The following is a 19,433-nucleotide window of genomic DNA, read 5'->3' on the forward strand; positions in this document are numbered from 1 at the left end:
CTGCTTTTATGTTTAGATGACCACCCATTTCACAAAAGCAACTCTGGGCTGCAGACACAGTTAAAAAGTGTCAATATAATAATACAAAATGAAATTGAAAAATAGGAATATACAGAAATAAAATAAACAAATGACAGCCTAGGACAACTTCAACAATAATAAACAATATCTCACAAGGCTCATCTAATTTCCTGAGCCCAATCTCCAAGAAAACAGTCAGTTCTTCAGGGGGCTAGCAGGTCTTTGCTTTTAGAAATGTAATCAAGATACAACTCTTCAACTGAGTTTTTAAATGACTTAAATTGCAGTTTAACACTGCTTTTTGCATTTTAAGTCTGCCCATATTAACAATTTCTTCCTTAGGAAAGTCATGGTACCAATTCCCACCCAACTTGGTTTTTTAGATGTGCGGTGAAACATGTAAATTGCTGTGGTTTTTCTCCTGCTGCCTGATTGCATTTTATCTGTGATAAAATGTTCTGCTTTTATTGGTTAGTTGATTTTCTGTGATTGGCAGCCATTTTCGACCAGATCTCCTTTCGCATAGCATCTGTAGCCATAACAGTCTGAGCAAAGCAGAATGATTAGGAGAAAAAATATGTTGCTGTTGTCTTTTTTTTTTAAATAGAAATGAATTCTTAATCCAATGTTTTACAAATATTGAATACAGAAGAATTTAGAATAGCTGGATAAGTAGAAGCTGAATAGAACTCTGCAGATGAAATAAAATGCTATTCAGATCTTTAGAAATTCTGCATTTTGTTATAGATATGCAAAAAGGGAAAGTGAGAAAGGCTGAAAATAAATCAGTTCCCAGTTTTTCAAGATTACTTCCCTAATAGAATATGTGATACAAAAATAGACAAAAATGATAAGCTATTAAAATCAATCAAACAAACAAAAAATGAAAAGCCATTCCTTACTTATAACTTTCAGATATATTTAGAGAAGAGATTGGCAAAATATATCTGAAGGCTTCCAGATTGTGAATGGATAATGTATACATTCAAAATAATTTAGTGTGTACATTTTCTCCTTGCTTATCGTTTTGGGCTGTGGGTGGTACAGAGATATTAAGAGTATTTCATTACATTGGAAATGGACATTTAAAGAACAACGATTCAGATTATGCTGTTCCTGTCAGGCTGATTTTCTGCACGCGCAATGGAATTGTTTTCCTGTGGAAGTCATATTCTCAGTCCTTCTGTCTACTCCACCCATTTCATTCCTCTCCATTATACATATTAGGGTCCAAGAAACATTTAAATGCTTGATTTTTCTAAAACCTTGGACAGCTAAGATCCTCTATTCGTATTGTGAATTGTATATGTGTGGGTGAGTGTATATTTCTCCCAGTATTTACATGCTGAAGAAAAGGTCAGCAGGCCCCAAGTATTTGCCAGCATTGAATCACAAGCTGTTAGGATAAGTACGGTTTCGCACACATTTTTCTGAGCTTCCACCACCTTCCCTTGCAAAGAAATAGGCTGGCAGCCAGAGCAGTACAGATTGCTTGAAGAACTCTGTACAAGTAAAAAGATCGCACTGGTTTGTTGTTAGAGATAAGGTCTCTCCTCTCTTTCTCTTCTCTCCTGACTCAGAAGTATGAACTCAGAAGCTATGCCAAATCTTAAAGTGTTCTCAGAGTAGATGTTAAGCGAATAAGTTTGTTCTAAAAAGGGCAAGTTTAAGTCGGGAAAACTTGCAAATTTGTTCATTTATTGTGTGTGTGTGTGTGTATGTATGTATGTGTGTGTGTGTGTGTGTGTATATATATATATATATATATTCTGAGGTTCTCGTGGGTATTTGTATGTGGATCTTTGGTTATTTGGGTTTTCTCCCACGTAAGATTGGAAGTATCTAGGCAACGTTTCGATGAAGTCTCATTCATCATCTTCAGGCTTGTGTCTTCAGCTCTGTGCTTCTCAGAGTGATGTGAGATTGCAGCTGCTTAATCTGCAGCTGCTTAATCTGCAGCTGCAATCTCACATCACTCTGAGAAGCAGAAGCCTGATGATGGCAGATGAGATTCTGCCGAAACGTTGCTACAACTTTAAAAGCACAACTACAATGACGTGGGAAAATACCCGAACAAGCTGAATGCCATATATATATATATATATATATATATATATATATATATATATATATTTGTTTTCTGAGGTTCTCGGGTATTTGTATGTGATCTTTGGTTATTTGGGTTTCTCTCCGCGTAAGATTGAAGTATCTAGGCAACGTTTCGATGAAGTCTCATTCATCATCTTCAGGCTTCTGTCTCCGGCTCTGTGCTTCTCAGAGTAATGTGAGATTGCAGCTGCTTCCTCCTTTTAACTGCCAGTGGGGGTGGGACTTGATTGGGTGGGGGCTTGGCTGTGTTCTGATTGGGTGGGGGTGTGTTCTCATTGGTAGGGGGTTTGGCTGTGTTCACCCATGAGAGCCACACAAGATGCCACCACCACACTTCCATATAGAAAACAGACTCCCACCCATTCAGAAAATGAGACACGACCATGGACCAGAAGCTGCACTGCAGCTGCATCACTACCCACTTCAAACCCCTCTGAGCCATACATGAAGCAAACCGACACCCACTATGAAGATGCAGCAGGACCACGTACTAGAAGCCAAACAGCAAGATCACAACTCACCAGCTCAAATCCCCAGCAACTAAGACTAACCTGAGCACAACCAAGCCCCCACCTGAACAGAACACGCCTCCAACCAATCAGAACACAGCTAACCCCCAACCAATCAGAACACAGCCAAACCCCTACCAATGAGAACACAGCCCCACCCAATCAGAACACAGCCAAGCCCCACCCAATCAAGTCCCACCCCCACTGGCAGTTAAAAGGAGGAAGCAGCTGCAATCTCACATTACTCTGAGAAGCACAGAGCCGGAGACAGAAGCCTGAAGATGATGAATGAGACTTCATCGAAACGTTGCCTAGATACTTCGAATCTTACGCGGGAGAAAACCCGAACAACCAAAGATCCACATATATATATATATGAAAACAAATATATATCAGAAAACAAATATATATATATATATATCCCAGATTGGAGCCCAAGATAAGGTTTCGATGATGATGATAATGATAATGATGATGATGCAAACCATGATGTCTACAGTTTATGGTAGAAAATAGATTTAAGGAGAAAGGGTCTTAATCACGTCTTCTTTTTCAATTTTCCAATTCCAGATCAGCATTTCAAGCCTGCAGTGATTAAAACTTTTGTATGGATACATCTTGGAAACATGGATGTAGTCCTGTTTTGCAGATTTTGCAACTGAAGAAGCTTAGACTACAACATTTGTTTCCATATTTTTCTCCCCCTAATAGTCCTTCCCTTACAACTACCATTGAACCCAACATTTCTAAGCGAACAATTATGTGAATTTTGCCCCATTTTACGACTTTTCTTGCCACTGTTGTTAAGTGAATCACTGCAGATGTTAAGCTAAGTAACACATTTGTTAAGCGAATCTGGTTTCCTCATTGACTTTGCTTGTCAGATCACAAAAAGTAATCATATGACCTGGGGACACTGCAACTGTCATGAATATGAACCAGTCACTGAGCATCTGACTTTTGATCACGTGACCATGGGGATGCTGCAATGGTTGTAAGTATGAAAAATGGTCATAAGTCACTTATATGCTGTTGTAACTTTGTATGGTCACTTCAAAGCTACAATAGCGCATAAGCATACTAACAGATATGTTCCAAGTTGAGGATGTCACGCCCCTGTTGGAGACTGACTCCGAGGGAGAGGAGGACCAGCCAACAGGGAGTGGAAGTGTGGCTCTGGAGGTTGTGGAGGAGCCTGGGGAAGGGCAGAGGCTGGCTGAGCAGTCAGAGGAGAACCCAGGCCCATCACCTATCCATCCTAGGGCACGCAGGGAGGAGAGGATAAGGGAGAGATGTGAATGGCGTGGTCTATGGGGGAGGAAAGGGCCTTGATCCTCTTCATGGGCTGCAGCTGTAAGAACTGGTTAAAAGCACGGACATGCGTATGGACCAGTGTGTGTTCTGATGTCTGTGGACATCTTCAGGCCCTTGTCTTGTCTGGTTCCCTTAATTGCTTCAGTATGGTTTGTGTTCTTTCTACTCTTTATGATTTATAGGCATTTCCTCCTTTTCATAACTGCTTGTGTGGGAGTTTTTTGTCTCAGGTCAAGGATATTTGGAGCTTGGAGGCAAAGTGAAGGAATAAAAAGGGCTTCACCTGTTTTTGTGACTGTTTATTTTGTATCCCACCTGGGTCATCACAGAGGAGGACTACCTGTGTTGCATACCTAAGGCAGAATCTTCAACCCAAAATGTAAAGCAAACTTTGATGGAAAGCAGATTAAACACATTCCTGTTGAAGGGTTTATAAAACTAAGAAGCCTTGATAGATTAAGCCAAGGGTAGATCCTTATAATGCCTCATACTGGTCACTCAGGTGCATCTGGGAAGATCGCAAGGACTGAAGGGAAAGTGACTGCTTTCTTCCACTGGTGCTTTGTTGCAGCTGGTATTTAAGGATTCAGAAAATATCACCAAGCCATCAAAGCTAGCAGCCATTGGAAGCACAATCTCCTACGAATTAACACATTAACACATACGAACGCCTTCATTTTCTCTGTTTTGAATTTTCCTACATTGATCTTCATTTTTTTGTCAGAGTACTTTTGTACAACTGGAAAAAAAATACACTTTTCATACTAACTGTAGGAACTGAATGTAACAGTTTTTTTTAAAAAAAATCTCTATTTCTGTTAATGCTAAGAACACAATCTCCTAATTTTGTCACAAGGTCCGCTACAATGTGATTGAGTTCAACCAACATGCATGATATAAAACCAATTGCTTCCAGCTACCCTTTAGGTGGATCAAAAATGTTAATGAAGTTGATTTGTTGATGTCACCCAAATCTGTTAATTATATTTACACAGGACTAATAAACAGATGCATTTATAAAGCAGCTTGATTTGTGATTAGGATTAACACTGATAAGGTTACTTTGCTTGGGTAATGAAAGGTCTGCAAGAAAACAACCAAGCTCACAGAGTAGCACCAGGGACCCTTCATTTTAACCCTGAACTACAAATATTCTCCTTTATTGGTGACTTATGATTAAACCTAGTGTGTTGGCTGAAAATAAAAGAAAGCAGGGAGCCTTGTGACACTTAGGGGCTGATGGGCATATTGTGAAGTGGGCTTTCAACAACCTCCTTCATCATATGCAAGGCCAGATTCATGACAGCCTCTGGTTGTTGAAATGAAATGTATGAACCTTGTCCCTGGATCATACTTGTGGCATTTTTATTCTTTCTGTATAAATGTTCCAGGCAGACCCGCTTGGATTGCCTCCTTCCGAGCTAACCACAGATAAGCAAATTATGGGAACCCAGTCAATTTTTCTTTGAGTTCCGTTAAAGAAAATAAAGAGAAAAAAAATCCCAGCAAGCTTGAGATTCAGTGAATCATACCTCTCCTAAGGCTTTATTTTGCTTAAGACTGCAGGGAAAAAAATTACATTTCAGCCTTGATAAAACACATCGACAGCACTTGTTGCTGATGTAAAACACATTATTAACTTAAATGAAGTATCTTTCACCCTTTAGGTCTACATAATGTATATATTCATGACTTTTGTATTCTGACACGGTTATTTTTTTTGTCTTGGAATTCAGGTGTGGATCTGAGACAAAAAAATGGCTCAAGCAAACACTTGTCTAAAGAAGCCCATCAACTGCCTTCTGACAGGTTAATACCCCCACTTATTTCAGAATGCTCATTAATAAGTAACTCGGTATCTTTGGTTTCCTTCAACCATATGATTTGAGCTTCCCAGAAATGGATGCATTTTAATGGTAGGGCGGTTTTGCTAGAATGTTTTCCTGCCACAGGAAGCTAAGCAACAGCAGGAAGTTGACCCATTAAAGTCACTCCAGTCAGTCAGTTAAAAATACCAGAGCATTCGGTCCTCATTCACCATCAATATGTATAACTGTAAGATTGAGAAAGAATCCTTTTTTTTTTTAACCACAGCTTGTTGCCCTATATTGACTGAATATTGTGGCAGCTTAAATACAGTAAATCTATTTGCAAGTTTACTGGGAAGCAAATTATCCCGATTGTTCTCTTGGACCTGCCTAGTATGCCTAAAGCAATTTAAAGTCTCCAATGGTAGCCCTTCTTGATGTGGTTAAAGGCTTGCAGCACAGTTAGTACATAAAGGACATGGGATTAAGAGAGATCAACAGAAGGCACATTGCAAGATATACAGCAGCGTTTATTACTTGATCCCGCTGATATTGGTAGAGATCTGTAAGATCAGATAATGTCATAAAATATGTGGTACTTCCAGGTTCTACTTTGCTATCTAGAAATAGAAAGGGCTCTCGAAGTATATAATGTATAATTTACATTCAAATCACCCAACTGAAGGTACTCTACAACCCTGTGATGATCAGAAATCTAAAACTAAACCACAGTGGTTAGAATCACACATGTTAAGCCATAATTCAGATAAACCATGTTATGGTTTACTGTAGGCTCACTGGATCCAGCCAGCATCTTCTATATCACCTAGGCTATATTCACCCAATAGTCACATTTTAGGCTAGTATATTATGCAAATCCACTTTGTATGGTGAGTTTATGATTCAATCTCTTATATAAATGAATGCTGAGTAAACCAAGGTTACTCTAACAATAATATTTATTATTTATTAATTTGTTACATTTATCTTAATATGGTTAAATAATATGGTTAAGCTAACATGGTTGCCATGTCAGGCAGACATAGTCCAGACTCTTAACTCTGGCTGTAAAATAGAAATAGGAGTGTGAACTTTGTGTGTGTGTATGAGAGAGAGTATATCATGACAGTATTGGCAGGGGCCATCTCTTTTTGTATTACTCCTCTTTTTCTTCCTTTCATAATTTTATTTTCTCTCTTTCTGCTTTCCTGCAGTGGAGTACTAGGAGAGGGGCAAATAATTCTTTCCAGAAATCTGAAATGGTAGTCTGTAAAAATTTTGGAATTAGGTTTCGAATGGGTTTACTCATTATGCTAAGCCTTAGTTGGGTTTCTACATAAACTATTCCACCCATGGGACTGAGGCCAATCCAAGATTGGTGTTTCTCCTCCCTTCCCTCTTTCATGATAATTTGTAGCTCCCATGGGATTGAGAAACCAACCCAATCCACTAACACGCCAGCTCTGCTCCAAAGGAAATACTGCAAAGATGGTTTTAAAGTGTGTTTCTGGAGCAGAAGGCAATTTCTGATTAGCTGGAATACCCATCTTGTTTAACCTTTTAACCTTGAGATTGCTTCCTGCACTTTTGCTAGTATCCCACCAAATTTTGCTGCTTCATTAGAATACCAACTGATTGCTGCTTTAAAACAGTTATTTTTATTCACCATGAAAAAAGCTGGAAGCAACCCTGGCTTGGCTCAAGGAGGGAAAAGTAATAATAACTGCCAGGTGCAGCATCATAGCGTGAAAATATTGCTTTTAGTTGCAAGGGAGTGGGGAATAAAGCCAGCAGCTCTGTGGATGGGGTTTTTGCATTATATGAAAACTGACATGTGATTCATTCAACAAACCATGCTTAAACATACCATGGCTAACCAAAATGTATGATCCCAAATGAATACTTAAAAGAGTTTTCTTTTTTCAGGATGTATTTGGACAGGCATCTCTGAAGTTGCCTTTTTTGCAAAGAGACATGGCTCCGAAGAAGATTTTTTGTTAACATAATTAAGGTAATAATTAAGATTTTTTCCCAACATAAATTATGGTAAAGGTCCAACTCTAGGGCAGGGTGCTCATCTCAATTTCTTAGCTGAGGAAGCCAGTGTTATCCAAAGACATTTCTATGGTCATGTAGCCAAAGCTCATGGAACATTGTTAATTTCCCACTGAAGTAGTATTTATTCATCTACTCAATTTGCATGCATTCAAACTGCTAGGTAGATGGGACCTAGAGCAAGTAATAGGAGCTCAACCAGTCATGCAGCGCGCGGGCCTCAAACCCAGATTGTCAGTTTTCCAGCTGAGATGTTCAGCATCTTTTCTCACCTCTTTTTTTCCAACCTATTTTGCTAATAATTATTTATTGAACTCACTAAAGCTTTCAGCTGGTAATTCTTGCAAGTTTTAATGTCGCCTTGTACTTTGTGAAAGTGACTTCTTCCATGCTTGCATCTAGATAGAAGGTGTGGGATATTGCTTCACAATAATAGGATTGTTTTGCTGCCTTTGAAATATACAAATGTTATAATTCTCTGAAAGAAAGTGGGTAGACAGAAAAGATCTTTTGCATGCAAATCTTCTATAGATGTTAATTAAGGTGGTAGTGAAGTGTCAGCCAATAACATTTGGATAAAATGTCATGGTTGTCTAACAAAATCAATTAGATCCTTCTGAGTCTCTTAAAAACCCTCCAAGTGTCTTAATACCTAACATCTCTTGGATGTTTCTTTTTCAAAGATATATTGTATTATTCTAACACTTTATTTCTAAAGTTCTATATAAACATGTAGAAATCTGACCACAGATTGTACAATCACATTGGCCACTTGTTCTCAATTTGATGAGAGCTATTTTAACTCTGCATCCATACTTATCTATATGTATTATTAAGTATGAATATTTTATGAAACTGAGAATTGGATATGTCAGGAGGAACATAAAAATGGTATACTGTGGGAGTGGATTATATAAGAAGTGTGTGTGTGTGATAAACTGAGAAGGATCAAGATTCTGGCAAAAGATCATTTGTTACTGTATCTGTTTGCACAATTACTTGTCCAAACAGAAGATAACCATAAAACTGTATATTCTTTCTTATATTGGTTCCCTTAGCCAGCTGTCATGCTGATGAATGGTAAAATTTTTATACGGCTTAATTTCTCCTGAATTTTCTTTTTCCAAATTAAATAGTGAGGAAAGTTGAAGTATATACTGCAATATATACTATACCATAGAATTTATTGGCAATTTAATATTTTTTTAAAGATTATACTAGATTTTTTTTTTTAGTTTAATACAAAATGCCAAGGGTCTTGTTTTGTCTAATTCTGTTTTAAAAAATTCCTGGGTGTCTTCCTCTGGAAACTTTGTGAATCTTGAAATGGGGGATGGGAGAGATTATGGTAACCTACAAGGGAAAGAAATCAGAACATCAACAGAGACATTATATTGTTTATTTTCAGTATCAGAATACTAGGGTTAGAACAAAACTTTATTTATAATGCAATCATCAGCATGTTTCCTGGGAAGGAAATCCCAGTGTGTTCACAATAAATATTTTTTGAGTAGAGTTGAAGAGATATAGACTGGACTGTTTGTGTGTGTGAGAGATTTCTGTCCAAGTTACTTTGGTGTAAGAGAGACCATAGGATTGGTTCCCTTATCATGAGCAGCCCTGGACTCAGGGGGTTTGCAGAGGTTTGGGAGATCCCCTAGCTAAGATTCTGCACAGTTTGGAGAACCCCTAAATCCCACTCCTGGCTGACCCTACCCCACCCACCCCGCTCCTCCCAGGAGTCCCCACATGGCCCATTTTGGATGTAGGTAAGTGCAGGGTGCATGTGGAGGCTCAAGGAGGGCGAAAAATGGGCCTCCTGGAAGTTCAGGAAGGCCGGAAACAGGCATGTTTTCGGCTTCCAGAGAGCTTGAGGAAAGCCTCCAGAGCCCAGGGAGGTGGGCGTGGCCTGCTGTGGTGCAGGAGGCTGACTAGGCCACACCCACCATGGCCACATCCACCAGCAACTAGGCAGAGAACCTCTTGCTAAAATTTTTGAAGTCCACCCCTGCCTGGACTAGAGAAGGCTAGTCTATTTGCTCAGATTCACCTCAAGGGATCTTTTGTACAGCATGATTCTCATTGGGAGGAAAAGGAGTGATTTTTATGTGTTCCCTTCTGTTCAGAAATCAGAAGGAGAGCTAAACTTCACAGACGATATTTCTGACTAAACATGCTAGGAATCATCCAGAATTCAAAAAGAATTCTGTTACTTTAAGTCTGACTCTAATCTAACAGAATAAATAGAAGTATTAGTAATAGTTACCTATAACTATTGCTATAGGTAACTATTACTAATACTTCTATTTATTCTGTTTACAAAATACTTTTTGATTAATATATTTCTTAAAACAACAATTCTATGTCTATCCTTGATATAGACTTTAAAATACGCTTCTACATTGAAGCCATAGTAGATTTCACTGTAAGGAGTCCAAGGCTAGGGAATGATTTCAGTGCTGAGATTCAACGTTGCTCTCCTTTTCTGACTTTCCTTCAGATCGTGCACAACTGAACAGCTCCCATAAATGTTAAATATTTTGCAGATTTGGGAAGGAAGAAGAAAATAGTTAATCTTTAGTTGTTGCTGTAAGCAAACTTTATTTACTTTCTAGAAAATGGAAGGTAAATTAAAAAAACAAACAAACAGAAAGCGGCCTGATGGGATTTGAACCAGGTATCTTACTTATTGAAAGAATGCTGTAAAATGAAATAGACAAAGTACTACTGTGTGTCCAATATACTAAATCATTTATTGAGCTGACTGCTCTAAGAAATGTTATTTTTTTTCCCTTCCTAATATTTTCTCACAAGTGCATGCTTTGGGGGGAGGGGCATCAACCCATTGTTGATCCAGTAGTTGCAACAGAAATTGACTAACTGAGTTTTTAAATGACTTAAATTGCAGTTTAACACTGCTTTTTGCATTTTAAGTCTGCCCATATTAACAATTTCTTCCTTCCTTAGGAAAGTCATGGTACCAATTCCCACCCAACTTGGTTTTTTAGATGTGCGGTGAAACATGTAAATTGCTGTGGTTTTTCTCCTGCTGCCTGATTATATTTTATCTGTGATAAAATGTTCTGCTTTTATTGGTTAGTTGATTTTCTGTGATTGGCAGCCATTTTCGACCAGATCTCCTTTCGCATAGCATCTGTAGCCATAACAGTCTGAGCAAAGCAGAATGATTAGGAGAAAAAATATGTTGCTGTTGTCTTTTTTTTTTTTTTTTTAAATAGAAATGAATTCTTAATCCAATGTTTTACAAATATTGAATACAGAAGAATTTAGGGGAGATGGGAGGAGCTTGCGCCGTGGCGATACGGTCTGCAATCGAGCTCCTCGATTGCAGCCGATATCTCCGCCACTGGCCGGTCCAACGGACCTACGCTGTCCCGTAGGGACAGCCATCGTGAAGAGCATATCCTGAGGATTCCGGGGATACCGCAAAATCCCTGGAGAGCCCGGGTGAAGCTCTTCTTGCCAGCGGCGGAGAGGCAGCCCCATGCTGCTGAGGCCGGGCGACTCCAGACGGAAAGAGTTTGAGAAAGAGTTTGTCGGTTGGGTGAGAACTTCTTTTTTTATTTAATTTTTGAATTTGGAAAGTTTACTCTAATTATCTGAAGAAACCTGTGTGATTTTTGTTTTGTTTTTGACAAAATTGATTTAGCGGCGTTTTTTAGGGAAACGTCAAAGAGAGAATCCATTTTTTTCTTTTCTTTGCTTTCGGACTCTATTGTTACTTATTGGATAACTGGACTGTTTTCTTTTTCTATATATTCATATGTTTTATTCTTTTTCTGGACTTTTTATTTTTATTTTTTCTGGGCTAGAGGCTTCTCTTGATTTTGTTTGATTTTTCGGTGTTTGTTTTGTGTATTGCAAGACGGCTTTCCCTTAAGAGAGGAGGGGGAAAGTGAGAACTATGATACTTTGTAACACTGCCACCTAGAGGCTCGGAAATATTTAAAAAAAGAAAATAGACTCTTCTTCTCAAGGACATCCCCTGATAAGATAGAGGAAAGCACTTTGTGGAATATTATTACAGGTGTCTTTCTGGATATACATGGCTCAGCTTTGAAGCTTGTGGGAAAGAGAAGGGAGTTATAATTAGAGCCTTGGATAATTAAATAGAGTGCAGTGTTGTTGTTTTTTTTTTTGAGTTCTGCCAACCCCTTCACTAACATCAAGGTCTTGACTTTTAAGCTTGATTTATTTGCAAAGGAAGCCTCTGAATTTCTTTTTCTACTTATATTTTATTTTGATTTAACTGATTTTATTTTTCTTTTGTCTATTTGGATCCTGTTTTCTCTTTTTTCCTTTTTTTTTTTTTAATGTACATTAGCGGACTATTTCTTTTTCCTTTTTTTAATTGAGGTTTTTTCTTTTTTCTTTTTTTTTCTGGCTGGACTAAGGTGTGGAATCTGAAGAAACTTATTTTTCTTGGTTTTTGTTTTGTTTTTTGTTTTTTCTCTTTTTCTTTTTCCCTTCTTCCTTTTTGGCTTTGTCTTGTTTATTATTATTATTGGGTTTTTATTTTTACTGTTACTTTTTTTCTTTTTTTTTTATGGTTTTTTTTTTTTTCTCATTCTTTTTTTATTGAACTAAGGTCAGGAAGAATTTGAAGAATTTTCTTTTTCTTTTTTTCTTTTTCTCTCTCACTTTTGGCTTTTTTATTGTTGGCCTTCTTACCTTGGATTAAAATTTCATATTTCTTTCTCTTTTTTTTTGTGGACTAAAATTTGAAAAAACTTGAAGAGTTGGAACCACTTAAAATGAGTAAGAAATTTATATCTTCGGGTGCCTCTATGTCTGCTTCTGCCTCCCACCATCTGGACAGCGTTCAATTCAGACACTGTTAAAGCAAGATAAGGAGAAAGAAAAGAACAAGAAAGAGTATCCTTCCAGATGATTATGCAAGGAATTCAAGATCTTAAGGTAAAAATGGATACTATTGAACAAAGAACAGGTAGGATGGAACAGATGATGGAAAAATATGAAGAGAGACTCCAAAATGTTGAAGAGGGAGGCAAACAAAGAGAGGAGAAAATTGGAAATATCGACAATAGATTAATAGCGATTGAACAAGAAAAAGTGAGATGTTGAAGTGGGAGTTGGATAGATCAGAATTTTATCTTAGATTCCAAAATATAGAAGAAGAAAAAGGACAAGATTTGGTTGCGATAATGGTAGGAATCTTGGCGGAGGCACTCGAGATAACAGAAGAGAAGATGATGGATGGAATTGATGAGATATATCGAGTTTTTACAAGATATGCGATGAGAAATAACCTACCCAGAGAAGTTCATATTAGATTTATTAAAAATCTTTGAAGACACAAATATTGCAAGTAGCAAGAGAGAAGCCACTGAAATACAAAAGTAAAGAAATTTTGGTTTTAAAACAAATACCTAGAAGAGTGAGAGAGATGAGAAGAGAATACCGATTCCTGACTAAAAGGTTATTGGAAAAAGAGGTGTCTTACAGGTGGTTGATTCCAGAAGGATTGATGTTTACGTGGCAGGAACAGAGACATAGAATTGATTCAATTGAGAAAGCAGAACTGTTTTGCGCAGAGGTTTTTGGAGGCAGAGAAGGAGGAGCAGGAAAGGAGGTCCCATCAATTGAATCTCAAGAGGAACAAATGGAGGTTGGAAAAGAAGAAGGTGCAGTAGGTGGACAAGTTGATATTAAAGATCAACGTGAGGCAAGACCCACGAGAGTGGTTAAATCTAAATATAAAACATAATTATGGAAGAAAAAAAATTGATTACAATGAATATAAATGGACTGAACTTAGCTGCTAAGAGAAGGAAGATTTTCCATAAATTAATGAAATTAAGGTTCGACATAATTTGTTTACAAGAAGTTCATATTAAAAAGCAACATGAACAATTGTTATTACAACCAAAATTAGGGAAATTGTATACCTCTTTGACACAATCCAAGAAAAGAGGGGTGGTTTTATATATTAAAGAGGCCATTCCAGCAAAAATGATTTATACAGATGATGATGGGAGAATATTAATGGTAGAAATAATGGACAATAATAGAAAGATACTTTTGATTGCAATTTATGCACCGAATGATAAACAGGAAGAATTCTATAGAAAATTACATACTAAGACTGCCGAACTTGACTATGCTAATGTAATTATGATGGGAGACTTTAATGGAATTGTGGATAATAGACTTGACTATATTGCAACAACAGTAAAGCATAACAGGAAAACTCTTCCTAAATCCTTTTTAAAATGATAGATGAATTAACTTTAAAGGACATATGGAGAGAAAGAAATGATAAATCTAAGCAATTTACGTTCTATTCAAATAGGCATTTATCATGGTCCAGACTGGATATGATTTGGATCTCAACAGATTTAATGTCTAGTATTCAAGAAGTAAATATTGAAACAAGTACTTGGGCTGACCATAACCCATTGACAATTGAATGGAAGGGACAAAGGAAAAGATCGAGATGGACATTAAATAATTCTATTTTAAAGGATAAGGAATTTATACAATGGATGGAGAAAGAATTGGCCTTCTTCTTTAAAGAGAACAGAAAAGAAGACACCTCAATACAGAATGTTTGGGACACAATGAAGGCCTATGTTAGAGGCTTGATAATAGACTATACAAGAAAAAGAACAACAGGAAAAAGGCGAACTCTTAAAGCCTTGGATGATGAATATAAGGGACTTGAAAAAGAATTACAGAAAATGCCACACAGAAAAGATGTTAAAATGAAACTGGATATAACTAAACATAAAATGGATTTAATAGAGAAAGAAGAACTGGCACAGAAAATTAGGAATGCTAAACAGAATTATTTTGAGGATGCAAATAAGCCAGGTAGATGGCTAGCATACAAATTGAGAAAGGAGAAAGAGTCGAGGAAAATACCGCAGTTAATAGGCGACCAAGGTAAAATTTGTTATGGCAGCAAAGAAAAAAAAGAGATTATTTATGATTTTTATAAGCATTTGTATAAGAAAGAAGACATTGACGAGGAGAAAGTTAAACAATACCTACAGAATGCAAATCTACCTAAGATACCCAAAGAGATTGAAGAAATGCTAGAAAGTAATATAACAATGATGGAGTTAAGTCAAGCACTTAAGAAACAAAATAATGGAAAGGCACCAGGTCCAGACGGGTTTCCTGTAGAATTTTATAAAATCTTTCAAGAATCACTGTGTATTCCACTGTTAGAAGTTATGAATGAAGTTATGTTAAAAAAGATGATACCTAAAACATGGTCAGAGGCTTACATTACACTTATTCCAAAAGAGGAGGCGGACCTACTGCAAATCAAGAATTATAGACCGATTTCTTTACTAAATGCAGATTATAAAATTTTTGCTTCAATATTAGCAGAAAGACTTAAAAAGTACTTGAATAACTTTATCCACTCAGACCAAAATGGGTTTTTGCCAAAGCGACAAATCAGAGACAATATGAGAGTAATTCTGGACACCCTGGAATACTATGAGGCACATCCTGAAAAGCAAATGGCCTTGATATTTTTAGATGCTCAAAAGGCATTTGATAACGTGAATTGGAGATTTATGTTACTTTTAATGGAACAGATGGGCTTTGCTAGAAGATTTATTCAGGCAATAGAAGCAATTTATAATGAACAAACAGCTAAGGTAATGATGGAGGAGAACTTACAGATCCTATTAATATAAGAAAAGGCACAAGACAAGGTTGTCCTCTTTCTCCCTTGATATTTGTATTGACTTTGGAAGTGTTGAATAGAAATATCAGAGAAGATAAAACTATAAAAGGAATGAAAATTAAAAAGGAAGAATTTAAACTACAAGCCTTTGCAGATGACCTAGTCTTTATCTTGGAAGACCCTATAGAAACAGCCTTGAAACTGTTGGAAAAGATAGAGGTCTATGGGGAGGTGGCTGGTTTGAAAATAAATAGAGATAAAACAAAAGATTTTGTCAAAGAATATGTTGCTGAAACAAAGGGAAGAGTTGTCAGAACTGTTAAAAATTCAAGTTATAAACAAGGTTAAGTATCTGGGGATATATTTGACATCAAGATGTAGTACATTGAAGGAGAATAATTATATTAAACTTAAACAACAGATAGCTCAAGACTTGAAAAAATGGGAGAACTTACAATTGTCATTAATAGGAAGGATTTCAACAATTAAGATGAACATTTTACCCAGAGTCTTATTTTTGTTTCAAACAATACCAATTAGGCTTGGAAAAGAATATTTTGAGGATTTAAATAAAATTGTTTTGAAGTATATATGGCAAGGTAAGAAAGCAAGAATAAAGTTAAAGCTTTTTACAGGATGCTAGATTTAGAGGAGGGTTTGGACTGCCTAATTGGGAGTTGTACTACCAAGCTGCAAACTTGACGTGGATTAAAGAATGGATAACATTAAGGAAAACCAGATTGTTGACATTAGAAGGTCATGATTTGTTGTTGGGCTGGCATGCTTTTTATGGTACAAGGGAACTAAAACACAGGGGTATTTTAGAAGGCATTATATACGGGAGTCTCTGTGGTTGAATTGGGAGAAGATAAAAAAACAGTGTTATTTGAAAATTCCAGTTTGGTTATCGGCGATAGAAGCGTTTTCTTATCCTATAATCTATAAAAAGGAACAAACAGTTAACTATGGGGAATTATTAGATGAAAAGGGTGAACTTAAATCGATGCAAAAATTGGAAGAACAAGGTATACGGATGAATTGGTTTTCATATTTGCAAATATATTCAAAGTACCATGAGGATTCCAAAGCAGAGGGATTTTATGATAAGCAAACTGACTTGGATAAGATTTTGATGGGTACTGATGAAAAGGTGATTAAAAAATTGTATGGTTATTTATTGCAAATTAAGCTTGAGGAAGAACAAGTTAAAGAAACTATGATTGCGTGGGGAGGAATTTTGGATATGGGATTGATTTAGAGAAATGGCAGAAATTATGGTCGCAAATTATAAAATGACAATGTCTACAGCCTATAAAGAAAACTTGTATAAGATGTTTTACAGGTGGCATTTTCCCCCGACAAGGATAGCAAGAATGTTTAAGAACAAATCGAAAAATGCTGGAAATGTCATCAGAAACCTGGTTCATACTATCACATGTGGTGGACTTGTGAGGATGCTAGAAAATATTGGACTAAAATCCACATGTGGCTGGAAAAAATGACAAAGAAGCATATAGACTTGAAACCGGAGTTTTTCTATTGGGAATACTACCAGATACTTATAGTAAAGAGTTGAAATATTTGATTGTAAATGTATTGACTGCTGCTAGGATTGTATTTGCAAAAATTGGAAAAATGAGAAAATTCCATTGCAAGAAGAAGTTGTAAAGAAAATTTTGGAATGTGCTGAGATGAGTAGATTGACTTTTGAAATTAGAGAGCAAGAAGATAAACAATTTTATTTAGTTTGGGATCTTTTCTATCAATGGTTGAATGATGAAATATTAAAATATAAAGTTAGATAATAAGGAATAATAATGACTTTATTTTCCCTTTCCTTTTATTGGTTTTTGATACTATATTTATATAATAGCTTTCTTTGTTTCTTTCTTTTTCATATTTGGGATAGAATTGGTATGATTATAAGATTTGTTTTAGAATAAAATATTTAAAATATAGTTATCTCATAAAGGCATGACCGAATAAAAGTTTAGTCAAATTTTTTCTTTTTTTTCTTTAATAGAGATACTAGGATTTATAAATTTGTATTGATAAGAGTATTATATAAAGTAACTGTAATTGTGACTATGAGGTGAATGCACAAAACCGATGGACCAACCGACTTACGGTGTGTACAAAAATATGGGGGAGCTGATACTTTTATGCTTTGTTGTTGTGTTTTTTATGTTAAAAAAATAATAAAAATTTATATATAAAAAAAAGAAATTGACTAACTGGCTTGCCGCCTGCACCTAACTTTGTATCATGGTGCACAAGTTACAAAGCTGCCTGGTACAAAGTTATCCAATCAGCTTTCATGTGTAAGGCAGGACTAGAACTCACCGTCTCTTGGTTTCTATCATATACTTCCAAGAAAAGGTATCGCTTTTTTTTAAAGAAGTGTAGAGAAGTATAGCTTTGCAAGTAACCATTGTTCATCCAGAGATTAGAATGGCCCTCTCTCTAATACTCTTCTGGAAGGCACTGAAGACCTGGTTCCGCCAGAGGGCATGGCGACCCCAGAGTGGGATTGGAGCCCATGTGATCTTTTGCCATCGAGGTGTGGGGTGGGAGTTGGGGGTGATGTTTTATTTATTTTTTTCCAGATTTTGTTCTATTGTACTTTATTAATTTATTTGATTCTTTTTATTAGTTTTTATTGTTTGTTTTTAAATATGGTTTTACATTCTGTAAGCCGCCTCAAGTTGCCACGGGTGAATAGGTGGCAATATAAATTCAATAAGTAAATTAAATTAATTAATTAACATGAAAGTCTGTGTCTACTCCAAGCATCTTTTCAGCTTTGAGTCTGAAGCACTATAACAACTATACCATAGAAGTGATTCGCCACTGTAGAATATTTCTTTGGATTTCCAATCTAACATATAAGCCTGCAATTTCCAGGCAATTTCATTTTCAGATACAGGTACTCTTTAGCTTACAACCACAATTAAGCTCAAAATTTCTGTTGCTAAGTGAAACAGTTGTTAAACGAATTTGGCCAAACTTTATGACTTTTCTTGCCACTGTTGTTAAGTGAATCACTGCAGATGTTAAATAATTCACATGGTTGTTAAGTAAATCTGGCTTCTCCCATTGGCTCTGCTTGTCAGAAGCTTGCAAAAGAGGATCACATGATCCCAGGATGCTGCAACCATCATAAATATGAGTCGGTTGCCAAGCGTGTGAAACACTTGGTTTACGGGTTTCAGAGTTAAACAGAATAGCCTTCAGGTCACATCAGCAGCAAGTGGTAGCATTTAGATGACTAGGGCTGATCTTAGTGGGTCTTGTGCAGAAGCCACCAGGTTAGCATAAAGACTTCTACAATGCGGGTAGCCCTCGACTTACAACCACAACGGAGCCCAACATTTATGTTGCTAAGTGAGAAATGTGTTAAAGTGTGTTTTGCCCCATTCTACTACTTCTCTTGCCACGTTTGTTAAGTGAAACACTGCAAGTTGATAAATTACTTGTTAAGTGAATCTGGCTTCCCCATTGCGTGTTTGCTTGTCAGAAGGTTTTTCAAGGGGGGAATCCCATGATCTCAGTATAATGCAACCGTCATAAATATGAACCCGTTGTCAAGCATCTGAATTCTGATCGTGTGACCAGCATGGGGATGCTGCAACAGTCATCAATGTGAAAAATGGTCATAAGTCACTTTCTTCAGTGTCGTTATAACTCTGGTCACTAAACGAAGTGTTGTAAGTCGAGGACCACCTGCATATTAAGAAGTCAAAAAAGAAAAGCCGTTGCAAACCACTTCCATATATAATTGTTTAGATTAGAAAATCTACCCAGGAATGCTTTACTTACTCCAAGCCAGAGAGGCTCACTCCACATTCTGGGAGACATCTAGCTGAAGAAAGTGTTTTGTGGGCGTGTCTATGGAGTTTCCAAACTTGGCAAGCCCCACCCAGCTCCCAAAGC

General features: G+C 36.7%; 1 protein-coding gene across 1 annotated transcript in view; it reads left to right on the forward strand.

The window, feature by feature from the left end:
• The first annotated feature begins 5,545 nt into the window (after positions 1–5,545).
• LBHD2 (LBH domain containing 2) overlaps positions 5,546–19,433 on the forward strand; it is a 61,619-nt gene continuing 47,731 nt past the window's right edge. Inside the window, exon 1 of the mRNA XM_087922224.1 lies at positions 5,546–5,762. The gene's annotated coding sequence lies outside the window, so the exon portion shown is untranslated. The remainder of the gene's footprint in view (positions 5,763–19,433) is intronic.

The sequence above is a fragment of the Pseudonaja textilis genome, chromosome 1, assembly GCF_049901715.1.
Source record: "Pseudonaja textilis isolate UNSWEBS1 chromosome 1, rPseTex1.2, whole genome shotgun sequence".
In the NCBI taxonomy this organism is placed as follows: domain Eukaryota; kingdom Metazoa; phylum Chordata; class Lepidosauria; order Squamata; family Elapidae; genus Pseudonaja; species Pseudonaja textilis.